The 14,847-nt window shown below is 45.1% G+C and overlaps 1 long non-coding RNA gene across 1 annotated transcript; it reads right to left on the bottom strand.

Annotated features, from left to right (window-relative positions):
* Positions 1-3,678: 3,678 nt before the first annotated feature.
* On the bottom strand, positions 3,679-14,012 carry LOC140525368 (uncharacterized). Its single transcript, XR_011974020.1, has 3 exons — positions 13,833-14,012; positions 12,994-13,129; positions 3,679-9,135 (listed from the first exon to the last, which is right to left on the bottom strand). It is a non-coding gene; the product is annotated as an uncharacterized lncRNA (long non-coding RNA).
* Between the last annotated feature and the right edge of the window lie 835 nt (positions 14,013-14,847).

The following is a 14,847-nucleotide window of genomic DNA, read 5'->3' on the forward strand; positions in this document are numbered from 1 at the left end:
ATGTATGTGTTTGTGTGTCTCTGTGTGTACACACGTATGTGCATCTGTATCTGTGTGTGCATTGTATGTGCACATGTATGTGCACACATGGATAGTCACCACTAGAACCTTAAAGGGGAAATGGTGATATCAGGTGAGTGAGAAGAACATGGAAAGGTCATCAGAGGCCCTGGATTCTCATCTCTAACTGTGTGTTCTTGATCAAATCACTTAACCTCTAGGAGACTCTTTATATACAAAATGGGTGTGTGTTATCAGCCCTGAATCCTGACCAGGTCAGAGTATGTGTGTGTGTGTGTGTGTGTGTGTGTGTGTGTGTGTGTGTGTGTGTGTGTGTGTGTGTGTACATATGTATATTCACATTCAAATGAGGATGTCACATTTATGACAGAGGGAGTGGTGACAATAAGAATGCAATGGTCTCCCTCATCTTCCTGGAGGTGTGTGGGATGGAAAGGAAGCGATCATGCCCACCTGGAGTGCTCCCCTTCATTGCCTCCTGACCTTTAGGCTCCTTGCCCGTCACCTGGCTAAGGGCTGCAGAAATAGCCCCCCAGCATGGGTCCCGCATCAAACCTGCCATCCTGGCATGCTGCACTGCCACCCTCTGTATGGAAAACAAGCCCTCTGGGGATCAGGCAACTATTTGCTCTTAATAAAGTGTCCCTTTGGATTTGTTTTCTGGGATCCTCTGATACTCAGCCATCAGCATGAGAACAAGCCAAGCCATTGGTGCTCAAAGACAGTCAGATCGGGAGCAGGATGAGGGGAGGAGTGAAGAATGCTTAAAAGAGGGACCAGAGCAGAGCTGGTGATAGACACAGGGTGGTCCAGCCCCAGGTCACTCTTTCCCTGGGAAGACAAAGCCTTTTACAAAGTGGAAATCATAGTTACAAGGTCAAAAGATCTGAGCATAGGAAGAGACATGAGAACAGGGTCATCTTGTGCAAAGAGTAGCAAATGGGGATTCAGGAGAGCTGGCCATTAGCACCACCTGGCTCACAAAGCCTGAAAGTGGGGGGTGAGGGGAGAGGGCCTGGGATCTCCCTGGAGAGGAGCTCCCAGGAGAACTCCCTCTCTCGGGGCAGGAGGGCAACTGCCCTGCGACTTAGGGTTCTCTAGGATGAGAATCCCCTTTTATAACAGCAGCAGCAGCATCACACACATGCACACACATATAAATCACAGACTGCCAGGATCCATGGATTGAGAATAGAGTGATGAGCTGTGAGTCCAAGGTGGGACAGGGGACACTCAGGAAGCTCTGAGTCTGCCCTCACACGTCCTTCTCTCTTGGGGCTCCCAGGAGGGGCCATGCCCCTGGATACCTGCTGCCTTCTCCATGATGCTCTCACAGCAGAGGGGCCTTAGCATGTGTCCTGCCCAGTCCCCTCATTTTACATCACTCGCTTCACTACAATGTGTCTTTCATTCCCCGAAGGAGCAGGAGCTTAGTACAGCAGATGGAGGGCAGGACTTTGACCCAGGCAGATGTGAATTCAAATCCTCCCACTGACACACAGGGGCTGTGGGACTCTGAGCAAGTAACTGGGCAGAGGAATCCAGGCCTTCCCACATTCTGGGCTTACTGGGAGCTACTTGGGATCTGGGAAGCCCTCCCTTCTACACTGCCCCCCACGGCCCAACCTCTGAAGTGCTGGCCAAAGATCAGAAGTAGAAGTCTGCTCCGGGTCTGGATTCAGTTCAGCTCTACATCACTTCATCTCCTCCCCTAGTGGTCCTACCCGCTTCAGACCAGGTTTGCCGGGAGGAGGGGGCTCCTTCAAGGTTCTTTAGGCAGCTCTGGTTGTCACTGAACCAATACATTTGATGTGAAATTAATGGATCCCAGAGTCCCTTTTCCGGCAGTTTTCCTGTCCTATCTGGACCCGTCTCCAGCATCATTAACAAACACTTTAGTCAGCCAAGGAGCTGGAGGGGAGAGGGAGCTTTTATAAATTCCATCATCTGCATCCTTTGCAAGAAAAAAAAACTATTTCTGGCTCAGCCCTGAATGCACTGCCTGAAAGCCCTGTCATTACACAGACAAAAGAGACTGGCCAATTTCCTGCTATGGGATGACCTTCTAGCCCAGTTCCAGATCCTAAGATCCTAGATCTAGAGTGAAGGGACTAGCTAGATCAACTCCCTCATTTTACAGATGAGGAAACTGAGACACAGAGAGGTGAAGGGACTTGCCCAGAGTGATACCTGTAGTAAGGGTCAGAGGCAGGATTAGAAGCCAGGTCAACACTCTGACTCCAGACCCAATGTCCTTGCCACCCTGGAAGACACATTTATTCATTCAACACTATGGGACATGGGGAGAAAGTTCGGGGCACAGTGGAGAAAAAATTCAGCAGAACCTGAAGAAATTGGTCTGGCCAAGGCCTTAACTTGGAGATTCCAGGAAGAATGGATTAACCTGAGGAAGGGACTGCAAAGATCTGCTGGGATCTGCTGGAGTGAGGAGACTGGCAACAGAGTCACAAAACTGAATGTGATTACCAAAATGGGATAGCTTTTGGTTCTCTCCATTAAGGATTTATGATCAATCAATACTAATATGACTCCTGTCACGGCCAGACTCATGCCTCATGTCTGCCCTCAGAATCCTGGTGACCCAGTCTCAGAACTCCCAGGCCAGACTTCCCATTCTTGACCGCCCCCCCCCATTCCTTCCCCTCCCTCATGCCTATCTATCTGCATCAGTCTCATGCCTCCCATGCCGCTGCCCCCATCCCTCCCATACCCCTGTCTCCATCTCTCCCATGCCCTTATCTCCATCTTTCCGGTGCCTCTGGCTCATTCTGTTATACTCTGCTCTTGGAATCTCTGGAACCATAGCCTTCCCCTCATATCTCCCCAGCACCTCTCCCCCAAAATTGCCTTTGCATATTTTTATTTAATTTCGTTTCTCTCCAAAAGAATGTAAGCTCTGGAGGGCAGGGGTTGTGTGCACAGTGCCTAGCAAAAAGCAGGTCCTTAGCAAATGCCCATTTTGTGCCCAGTCCCGCATTGGGCCTGAAGGTGAATGAAGGGCAGCTTCCTGTCCTTGAGATAATCTTCATTAAGATGCAGTCTCCAGCTGCCTTCCTCCCTCCCATATGGCAGCCAGTGCCAGCCTCCCAAGCAGAGCTCAGCACCAGAACTGCCGTGTGCCATTGATTTCCCCTGAAACCTGGGCTCTCGAGCCTGTGGATCTGCTTCCTCTAGAGACCCCCAGTGGGGCTGGAGTTACATGATGTGAGTCTTCATGAGCAATGTGATCACCACGATCCTGCTGGGAACTCTGACAATATGACTCTTAGGCCTCCCAGAAGGACCTGGACTTACGGCCTCGCTAGCCGCCTCTCTGCAAGGCATCCTTTCATTTTTCATTGGTTTGGCTCTGTTGGGTGAACTTTATTTGTGATTTCTGGAGACCATGGAATGCCTTTTCCACTCCTAGGAGTCTTGCAATTGAGCAATGTCTTTCATAGAGTCTGGATGGCCACTTGTCAGGAATATTATAGGGGCCAAGGCAATTTATTCAGGTGTGGACTGACCTTGCTGGTTTCTGAGATCTCCTCCTACCCAGGGATGCTGGGATCTTCAAATTCTTGTCTATGTTTCCCCATAGAGGACCAACTTCCCCAGGGAACCCACCCCAGGTTCCCCTCTGTTTCCTTCAGTAAATCAGGGCTATTATTTTATTTTATAGAGATACAGATTTTATACAGACACAGACTCTTCTGGGGTGGGAAGATAAAATCTCCCCACCTGCCCAACCTCACACTCCTGGCCCAGTACTGGGCATGGAGCAGGTGCTTAAGAACAACAGTTCACTGGATTCAGCTGAAATGAATTAAGTTGAGGCTCATGGCCAGTCCAAGCAAAGACTATCCAAATCCAACATGGTAGTCTAGAGTCACTCTGAGCTCCAGCACTTCAGCCTGGTGTTCCGCGGAACTGCATGGACACTGCTGGAGCCCCAGAGTGATGGGGTCTTTGGAACAAAAGCAGAGCAGACATTCAGGAAAGCTCCTCCACTCCCACCCACAAGTCTCCCAGTGCTTCACCAGATTGCTTAGACACACCCATCCTCTGAGTCCTGAACAGGAGAAGAGGCTCATTATTCATTTCTCTCCATCAAGCCTGACAAGCACATCCATCGTCTGCTTCTCCCAGCTGTATCCAGATGTCTTCTGCTATAATTTGGGAAAAGATGCAGACCAACATGCCCTCCCACCACCATTGAGCAAAGCCAAGTGGGCAGGGATCGCTTTGCTTGTCAACAAGGATCACAAGAGGCAGGGAGTACAAGGAGGAAAGAAAATAGAGGGGAGAAAGACAGGAAGATGAAGCAAGAGGATGAAGGAAAGGAATTCAAGGTGATGAAAAGGATGAAATGACATCATGGGTCACCATCATGAGGAATATCATGGGAGATATCCACAAAAGACAACTGGAGGCAATGCTGTCCAGTGAAATCAGAGTCAAAAGACCTAGGTTCAAATCCTACAGTCAAGATGGCAAAAAGGCCAGTAAACAATTCAAAGACAGGGAGGGAGGTGCAGAGCCAAGATGGAAAAATGGAAAGGTGCATGTACTCTAGCTCTTCCCACATAGCCCATAAAATACCTATAAAAACTGACTCTAAACAAATTCTAGAGCAGCAGAAGCCACAAAATGACAGAATGAAAGAGATTTCCAGGCCAAGATAGCCTAGAAAGTTGACAGGAAAGACCTATCACATAGAGCACAGAGTGGAGTGCAGCCCACAGAGCCCAGCCCAGCCTTGGCCATGCAGCACAGCAGGGACAGGACTGGAACAGGCCTCTGGGATGGAATCCTCAGCAACAGCAGCAGTTCTCAGATACCTCTACCCACAAATTCCAAAGATACTTCAAAGGTCAGTGAAAAAGCTTTTTCTCCTGGGTGAGAAGGGAGCAGGGTCCTCCCTTAGCCCTCACCCCAGGCAGTGGTGGCAGTGGCAGCAGCAACAGCTTCCATTTTTGGAGCCCTTGGTCTAAAACTCCTGGGGGAATTGAGCTGCTGATCTGAATCTCAGTCCTAAGTAGTGGTCCAGGAGTGAGGAAGAGTGCTGACTGTTGTGGTGGAGCTGGTGGAGGCTCTGGAAAGGAAATTCTGCTTGCAGATCCTAGACAGAAAAACTTTGCTAGCTTCCAGACCAGAGCACAGGCCAGGAGAGGAGTAAACTCCTCTCCCTTAATTGAGCCACCTTAGAGGAACTGAAAACTTACAGGTCCCCAGAGTATACCTCCTCTTGATAAAGGACTCAAAAGTCAAGTAACCAGCTGGGAAAATGCCCAAGAAAGGGGGGAAAAATAAGACTATAGAAGGTTACTTTCTTGGTGAACAGGTATTTTCTTCCATCCTTTCAGATGAGGAAGAACAATGCCTACCACCAGAGGCCTCCAAAATAATTATGCAATGGTCTCAAGCCATGGAAGAGCTCAAAAAGGATTTTGAAAATCAAGTAAGAGAGGTCGAGGAAAAATTGGGAAGAGAAATGAAAGCAATGAGAGAAAATCATGAAAAGTGAGTCAACCGCTTGCTAAAGGAGACCCCAAAATATGCTGAAGAAAATAACACCTTTAAAAATAGGCTAACTCAATTGGCAAAAAAGGTCCAAAAAGTCAATGAGGAGAAGAATGTTTTAAAAAGCAGAATTACCCAAATGGAAAAGGAAGTTGAAAAGCTCACTGAAGAATTAGAATAGAGCAGATGGAGGCTAATGACTTTATGAGAAACCAAGAAATTACAAAACAAAACCAAAAGAATAAAAAAATGGAAGATAATGTGAAGTATCTCATTGAAAAAACAGCTGACCTGGAAAGTAGATCCAGGAGAGACAATTTAAAAATTATATGACTACCTGAAAGACATGATCAAAAAAAGAACCTAGACATCATACTTCATGAAATTATCAAGGAAAACTGCCCTGATATTCTAGAACCAGAGGGCAAAATAAATATTGAAAGAATCCACCAAACACCTCCTGAAAGAGACCCGAAAAGAGAAACAACTAGGAATATTGTAGCCAAATTTCAGAGTTCCCAGATCAAGGAGCAAATATTGCAAGCAGACAGAAAGAAACAATTCGAGTATTGTGAAAATGCAGTCAGAATAACACAGGATTTGGCAGCTTCTACATTAAGGGATTGAAGGGCTTAGAATAGGATATTCCAGAAGTCAAAGGAGCTGGGATTGAAACCAAGAATCACCTACTCAGCAAAACTGAATTTAGTACTTCAGAAGAAAAAATGATCATTCAGTCATATAGAGGACTTTCAAGCATTCTTGATGAAAAGACCAGAACTGAATAGAAATTTTGACTTTAAAACACAAGAATCAAGAGAAAAATGAAAAGGTAAACAGGAAAGAGAAATCATAAAGAACTTTCTAAAACTGAACTGTTTACATTCCTACATGGAAAGATAATATTTGTAATTCTTGAGACTTTTCTCAATATTTAAGTAGTTGGAGGGATTACACACACACACACACACACACACACACACACATACATACAGATATACACACAGAGGACACAGGGTGAGTTGAATAAGAAGGGATGATATCTAAAAAAATAAAATTAAGGGGTGAGAGAGGAATATATTGGGAGGAGAAAGGGAGAAATGGAATGGGGCTAATTATCACTCATAAAAGAGGCAAGAAAAAGTTTTTGCAATGGAGGAGGTGAGAGGGAAAAAGTGAAACTTACTCTCTTAACATTTGGCTTTAGGAGGGAATAGCATGCTCACTCAATTTGGTATGAAAATCCATCTTACACTACAGGAAACTGGGGAGAAGGGGACAAGTGGGGTGGAGGGATGATAGAAGAGAGCGCAAATGAGAGAAGGGAATAATTAGAAGTAAACACTTTTGGGGAAAGACAAGGTCAAAAGAGACAATAGAATAATGGGGGGCAGGATAGGATGGAGGGAAACATAGTTAGTCCTACACAACATGATTATTATGTAAGTATTTTGCAAAACTACACATGTATAGCCTATATTGAATTGCTTGTCTTCTCAGTGGGAATGGGTGCAGAGGGAGGAAGGGAGAGAAGATGGAATTCAAAGTATTAGAAACGAATGTTGAGAATTGTTTTTGCATACAACTGGGAAATAAGAAATACAGGTAATGGGGTGTAGAAATCTATCTTGCTCTACAAGAAAAGAGAGAAGATGGAAGGAAGGGAGGGGTATGATAGAAGGGAGCGCATATTGAGGGAAGAGGTAATCAGAATGCAAGGCATTATATGGTGGGAGGAGGGGAGAGATGGAGAGAAAATTTGGAACTCAAAATTTTGTGGAAATGAATGTTGAAAATTAAAAATAAATAAATAAACATTAAAAAAGTAAATAAATAAAATAAAAACTATTGGGTTTTAAAAAGAAGTCCAGGAATTAATTCAATAAGCACAATGTCATCCATAAACCAGATCACCTAGGGACCTTACCAGATGTAAGAAATCTTTCTTCTACCTTCATTCTATACTAAACATCCTCCATAATATTGACAGATATACTTGGTAAGCATGCATCTTCTTTTCTATGTTTTATTTAATATTAAAAATCAGAAAGTGTCCAACAAAATTTTCTCCATTATTAAAATTTCAACACTTGCATTAGAATGATTTTGGTGATGGAAAAACTTTAATATGGAGTTTTTAAGTCAACACCATTTATGAAAGCCTGTTTTTCCCCCACATACCTTTATCAAGGATGTCCTTGGGATATGGGTAAAATATCTTATAAAAAAGATCTGAAATTTAAAGAAATTTAAAAAGAAACAATCCAAAGACAGTTGAAGTAACTAATAAGCCTGAGAAAGAACATCAAAGAAAGCAGGGCACCTTCTCCAAGTGCCTGAAGGCCAGTCTGGAGGAGGAGGCAGCCTGTTCTGGTTGTCCCTAGATCTGCAGAACTGGGAGAAAGGTAGGAAGTCTCTGAATGGATATGGCTTCTTGACAATTAAAGCTGCCTCAAGGTTGGATGAGTCACTTGGGTGGGGGAAGGGCAAGGAGGGCAGGATGCCCTTTCCCTCCCTGGGGGTCTGTGGAAACAAAGAAGGGTGACCACTGCCAGGTCTGTGGTAGAGGCTCACCCTTTCATGGATAGGCAGGACTCAATGTCCTCAAAGGTCCCTCCTGACTTGAGATCACCAATTCTTCATGAGTCTCTGACCATTGTTTCACCAGTGAGCCTCCTGACTGGTGACCCTAACCCTAGGCATCTGGTCACTGCCTTTGTCCAGGACATACTTGAGAGACCAAACTATTTTTTGCCTGAGGCCCAGGATGAGTATTTCAAAATAATCATGTTCAAAACAACTAACCTCCCAGAAGAAATGGAGGCTGGGTCTGAAGTCCCATAGCCAGCCAGGCTAGTAAACCAATAGCCATATGAGGATTCTGGGAGGTAGTCAGCCAGAGAGGGCCCCGAATTCCAGGCTGCAGACAAGGTATCTGGGCTCTGGACTTCAGTTCTTCAAAGGCCAGTCATGGGAGGTTGGTTTCCATGACTTAGAGCTGATGCCCAGATAAGGAAGAATTCCACTCCAGCAGTTACACAGCTCCATTGACTCCAGGTCTGATCCAATCTTGGTTGCTGGGAGCACCAGACCCATTTGGGGCTCAGTGATGCATGCTGATTTATCTGCTGGTAACTAGTAGGAAGATGAGTCCTTCTGGCCTCAAGGTGGTGGTTTGTCTGGTTTCTTTTCTATGGAACATGGGAACTATGCCTCCCACTAGCCCCTCACTCCCCATAATGCCTAACACCTGCTCCACAGAGGCCCTGAATGTCAGCATTGTCAGGGGCCTCGAACACTGCTGGATCACTCAGTCTAATACCTGCAGAGGAATCTTTCTGCAGCACCCAATAAGTGCTCACTCAGCACTTGTTTTTGCCAAGTGGGGCACTTCCTGCTCAAGCAACTCTTAGACTTTGAAACAACTCTAAAGGTCAGGAAGCCTTCCAGCACACTGACACCAAATGTCCTTTCCCAGGAACTTCTCTCCAACTGGTCCACAGAGACCTCTTGAGAGACATTGTCAAAAGACTTGATGAAACAGAATAATCCTACGTTTGGGGCACTTCCTTATGAGCTAGTTTAGTAATCCTGAAAAAAAAAAAGAAAAAAAAAGATCATTAGTCTTTCATGACTCAACAACCAAGACAGGATTCATCCACCCCTCTCCCCCCACCCCAGAAGTTCAACCTGTATCACATAAGAGCTGCCCCGACCTGCGGACACTTAGGAACACCTGCTTCTATCAATTGTTTCCTATTTCTCCTGGTACAGCTTGCTCCCCCATATGTCTGTCATGTCCCCCATCAAACTGTGAGGCTGTTAAGGAAAGGGATTGTCTTTGCCTCTTTGTATCTCCAGTGCTTAAACATGCTGTTTAGTGCATCACAGACACTTATTAAATGTTGATTGATTGTTAAGAAAATGATATTTTGACTGTGGAGCAAAAACAGTGCATCAAAAGCCCTAGAGGAAAAAAGAGGAATTTCTTACTGATTCAGAAACTGTTGAACAAGTTGACCCAAAGCGCAGAACATTTACGTTGCTTTATTGAATATGGAAAAACCGTAGACTAAATTCCTCACTCATGGCTAATTCACTCACTGCAAATATACAAAAACAAGATTCTCTCCTTAAGCTATACCCACCACATGAAAATGTCAAAAACAATTGATATGAAGTGGGACATTTTTCAGGGCAACTGTGTGAGTCCATTAGAGGCCAGTCTTAAATCTATCATCATTTTTCTCAAATAAAATTAAGTATGACTTCCAGACTGAAAAGGGAGTCACGCCAAAGCACTTCGTACTTTTATTTCTTTAAGCTATATGATGCCACAAAAATAAAGGAAAGGCCCCAGCACATGAACAGTTGCTTTATCTCATGAAATCTGTCTCTAATGATCTCAAGATGTGTGAAATTATTGACCTTAACACAAAGAAAGGTAGAGACCAAAGGTTTTGAGTTTGCATTTGGAGATCAAATGAACCAAAGGACAGAGGAAATGTTGATTAAGATCTTGGTCACTCCTGGAAGGCAGTTAAACATATCAAAGATAAGGTTGTGGTGACCAAAGTAAGAGACTTAGGGGCATGATGAAATCAAAGCCAAATGGGAGGGACACAGTCAAAGCATTTGACCCCTCAATGATGCCTTAAGGGAGACCATAATGGATTGAGAAAGGATCTTAATCAAATCCACAAGATCCTAACAAAGCTCGGGGCCCATTGCCCTAAGATAGCTTGATGCACATATTCACACCAGAAGAAGGAAGAACCTCAATGAGTATTATTGGAACAGTTGATGGATAAAGATCAGGACCAGACTTGTGAACACATGAGAGACAAGTCAAAAACCTACCAAGATATTTGCCTTACCAACTAACAAACAGCAATGGTTGTGGTGGCAGGTACATGATAAATGTGTCTAATGTATCCCAAAGTTATTGATTAACCCCAGATGGCGTCTGTGAAATAGCAAAGAGCCAAGAGTAAAATCAATCCCACTATCACCCCACCATAGGTGACATCTGGATGAACTCAGATAATAATATGTGAGTAAAGAAACTTCAAACAAATGGCTGAGTCATGAAATTTGTTTGTGGTCAGGAACCTGGGTTGGAATTCTGACTCTAACTGTGTGACCCTAGGCAAAGTCTTTATTAATGCCTCTGGGCCTTGGTTTCCTCATCTGTAAAATAGCATAATAATATACATAGTACCACACTCTAGAGTGGATCATGAAGAACCCTCTATATCAATTTTGATTGTTTCTGGTGCCTCTGAAATCACAACACGTTGACACTGAGCTACTCTGGGCAACCAGGGAGCTCAGTCCTTTGTGTCATTCAGTCAACTTCATTCTCAGTTCAGGTTCCTGGGGGTGAGGAAGTCCAGCAGTCGAAAGTCCACCTTCCTTGGAGGTCTCCAAGCCAAATTCGGATCAAAGTCAGATTCTTATTCAGGTTTGGGTTCTGTGAGTCTACAAACAATTCCTTCTCTCTCTGGAGCCCATCTACCTAATGGAATGGGCTGTAGTGTCCAAAACTGAAGGAAAGTGAGGCCAGGGCAGTCTCCACAGGCACACAGAGCTCGTTCTAACAGATGATTGTGACCCAGAGCCAGTAAGAGGAAGGAGTCAGCCTTCCTGTGATGCTAGAGGGAAGATGATCCCAGCATTGTCGGGAGGTCTCAGGGCCAGATCTACCTTTGACCTTGAAAGGTCGATTGTCCTGGGGCAGAATATTCAGGAGAGCTTGGAGAAACCTTATAAAACTGTGATCAGTCATGTATACTCCTGATAAAGGGGCATTTTAGAGGGAATAGGTAATGAATTAAAGACTTAGCTGCAGTAAGACATGGTCTGCAGGGTTCCAACATTCCAAGAATTCGATGAACAGAGAAACAGAGAAAAATGCCAAGCTCTGGGATAAAGCAAGTCCCTGGGATGGTGAGGACCTGATTGACACCAGTTCACACTCATCTTATTTGTTTCCTGGAGGGCCTCAGAGGACACCCTCCAGGAAAAATCAGCGTGGAGGGACAGGAAATTGAAGCACCTTTAGAAATCATCAAATAGACCTCAGAAATGATCTGGTCCAATGTCCCTCAGGTGAAGTGACCTGCCTGGAGTCAGGGTTAGTTAGTTAGTACCATAACCTGAATTAGAATCGAGGTACAGAAATGGCCTAGATCATCCAGTGCTCTGAGCACTGAACCACACTGTCTCCTCTGAATCCACCATCTCTAAGCCCAACTTGGCAGACCCAGCATGGGTCTCTTCTGCCTGTGTAATTCCAAGATTTGGGGCTTCTCTATCAAACTAATAAAGACTCATCCAGAAGAAAATTCTGTTCTCCTAATAATAGCACATATTTTTGGAAAGTGCTAAGCTCTATTGCAAGGATGCCAACAGAGCTCTTTGGGGGTCCCATCGGTAATACCTCTAAGTGCATCTCATAGTCTGAACAATAGGCATTGTTATCCACTTGATTTGCCACGTGTAGATAGTTAGCCCAAACTCTTTAGAGAACTCACCACATTGGGTGGACAACCTGGTAGAGAATTTGTGGGAAAACATGTTGGAGAGACTACTCACTTTAGTGAAATTCACTTTTCTAGTTTAGGTTCATGGGGTGCTTTCCCCACAAAAACCCTGAGATATAAGTACTATAGACATCATTATTCCCATTTTACAGATGGGAAAACTGAGCCTTATCAAGGTGAAGTAACTTGCCCAAGGTCACCAAGTGAGTAGGTGGCCAAACTTGGATTCCATCCTAAGTCCTATGATTCTAAGTCCAGGCCCTATAGAAGAGAGGTTGGGTTTGTCCTCCTCAGCCTGAGCGGGATTGCAAAGAGGCAGCTTTGGATTTAACCTAAGCAGAGACTTCTTAATAACTAGATTAAGGCAATATGGAACCAGGCTTCCTGAAGAGCTGGGGCGGAGGGGTGGGGGGCTAGGAGGTAGGGTTACTCCTCCTGGAAGATCTTCAAGGGAAGGTGGGCTGGAGACAGCCTCTTTTCAGCTCAGAGATTCTAGGACTGACCAGAGATCTCCCCAAAAGCTGCTGCAGTGTATGTTGTATCAAAGGAATCAGAGCCTCCAGAGGTATCAATGGTAATTAATTATAAGGCATGAATGTTGGTAGATATTACACACACACACACACACACACACACACACACACACACACACACACACACACAGCTTCCTGTTCTCCTGGAGGAGAATGAGCTTAAAGGAGACATGAAAAAGCTCCTCAAAGAGTTAAAGAGCCCCAGTGTTCAACCACAGAGTGCCCAAAGATGCCAAGTGATTGAAACGGTGATTGAGAATGAAAACATCCCCCCTGGGCTCCAGACACAGGAATGGGCCAGGTAGAAGCCAACATCTGAAGCATCGTTTTTCTCAGATTAAGGGATAGTTTGTTGGCAGCTGAAAACATACCAAAAACCTTCCTTTCTAAAGGGCATCAATAGCAACATTTTCCCAGGCCCGACAGAGATTAAGAGGATGAGGTTCAGCTCACTGCCATCCATCTGGAAAAGGAACAAAACAGTGGTCTCCTTCTGGCATTTCTTTACTGTTGAGAAAAACCAAGGTGGTTAAAGATTAGAAGGAACCAAAACGCAGATGATCACTTCGACTCCACTCCCAGAATTTAGGAAGGAAGGAGGCATTCTCCCAACTATTAGGGGCTCCATCAGCGGTCCCCTGAAGGTCAGTGACTCCTTAGCACTGGGAGGAAACGAAAGGCTGGGCCCAACAGTGAAGTGAACAACATGTCGTCACTGCTCTTTGAAAGAACGAGACCTACCTTAAGTGATGCCAAAGTTGGGGCGTTGCTAGCTGACTCAATAGGCCTGAATCTTTGTGCCCACATGCATGCTCTCACACACATGTGTACACACTCACACATGCATACACACAAAAATATGCTGACACATATACACACATTCACACACTCACTCAAACACACACACATACAGACACACACGCATACACACACGTGTTCACACCCTTACCCAAACATACATACACACATATACACCACATATATATACACATATTCACACACACACATTCAACTAAACACACATACACATGCACACACACATTTATGCACACACAGATACACTTATATGTAAACAAATACAACCTCCCCCCTCCCAGACACACACACACACACACACACTCACACACACACACACACACACACACAGCTACCATTAAAGGAGCCAGGTCCATTTTCTCATCTCTTTTCCAAGCCTGGGCTTAGTCATTACCATGATACAATATTCAGTCTGGTTTTATGGTAGACCTCAGAACTGGAGAAGGAGACCCTAGACCCCAGATCTGAGCCTCTGGACTAGAAGGGGCCTGGCAGCTGTTTCTCAGGGCCATTGTCCAGCATGCCTGATGGTCTGCAGTGGCCAGCCCTTCTGTTCACAGGCTACCAGCTTAGGGCTGATTTTCCTTTGGCTCTCTCTCACTTTTTTCCTCTTAAATCCAGTTGCCTCAGCAAACAAAGCCAATGGGGAAGATCATATCTCTGTTTGCATCAGGAGACTGAACATTTCCCTTCCTTGTTCAACATTTTTCAAATTTCTGGGGCTTGTTTTCAACCCCTTGATGTCCTCTGGGTTTGGGCCAAAAGCAATAAACCCGGTTTGTCCCTTGCAGGGGGTGGAGGAGCGAAGCGGAAGGCTCATTTTTTTGTTAAATTTAGACTCTCTTGGGAAGATTTATCTCCCCTAATGACAACCAAGTGTAGAGGCTGAGGACTGTCTCAGATCCCCTCCCCCCCACATCTCAGGCCCGATAAAGGTCTTTCTGCAACACTGGGTTTTCTGGAGCAATGCCAGCACTCTCTCCCCAAAGTGCTGGAGAAACCACACCAAACAGACACAAACAAAGGCAATCAGACTAGGCATGAATGCAAGGAGACTCAATGGGATGACTGCCCCAGCCTGCAGCCCCACCCCCACTCCTGCCCAGGAGAGGTCTCTAAGCTTGGTCACGTGTCATCAAGCAGAGGCTGGGACACAGCAGGTAACACATTGGGCCAGGCTGGAACCCTTGGGCCAACCCCTTTCTTTTCTGAGCCTCAGTTTCCAATTCTGTAAAAGGAAAGGGATGGGCCAGATGAGCTCTAGGTCCTCTGGCTCTAGTGTATGGTGAGTCTCTCTATGTTTCAGAGAGGCCAGAGTCTTTTTTTTACTGAATTCATCACAAACCATTATTAAGCCCTACTGTGTGTCTAGACACTGAGATAAAAGTCATTTCCATCTGAGTGGTCCA

This window comes from Notamacropus eugenii, chromosome 2 (genome assembly GCF_028372415.1).
Source record: "Notamacropus eugenii isolate mMacEug1 chromosome 2, mMacEug1.pri_v2, whole genome shotgun sequence".
In the NCBI taxonomy this organism is placed as follows: domain Eukaryota; kingdom Metazoa; phylum Chordata; class Mammalia; order Diprotodontia; family Macropodidae; genus Notamacropus; species Notamacropus eugenii.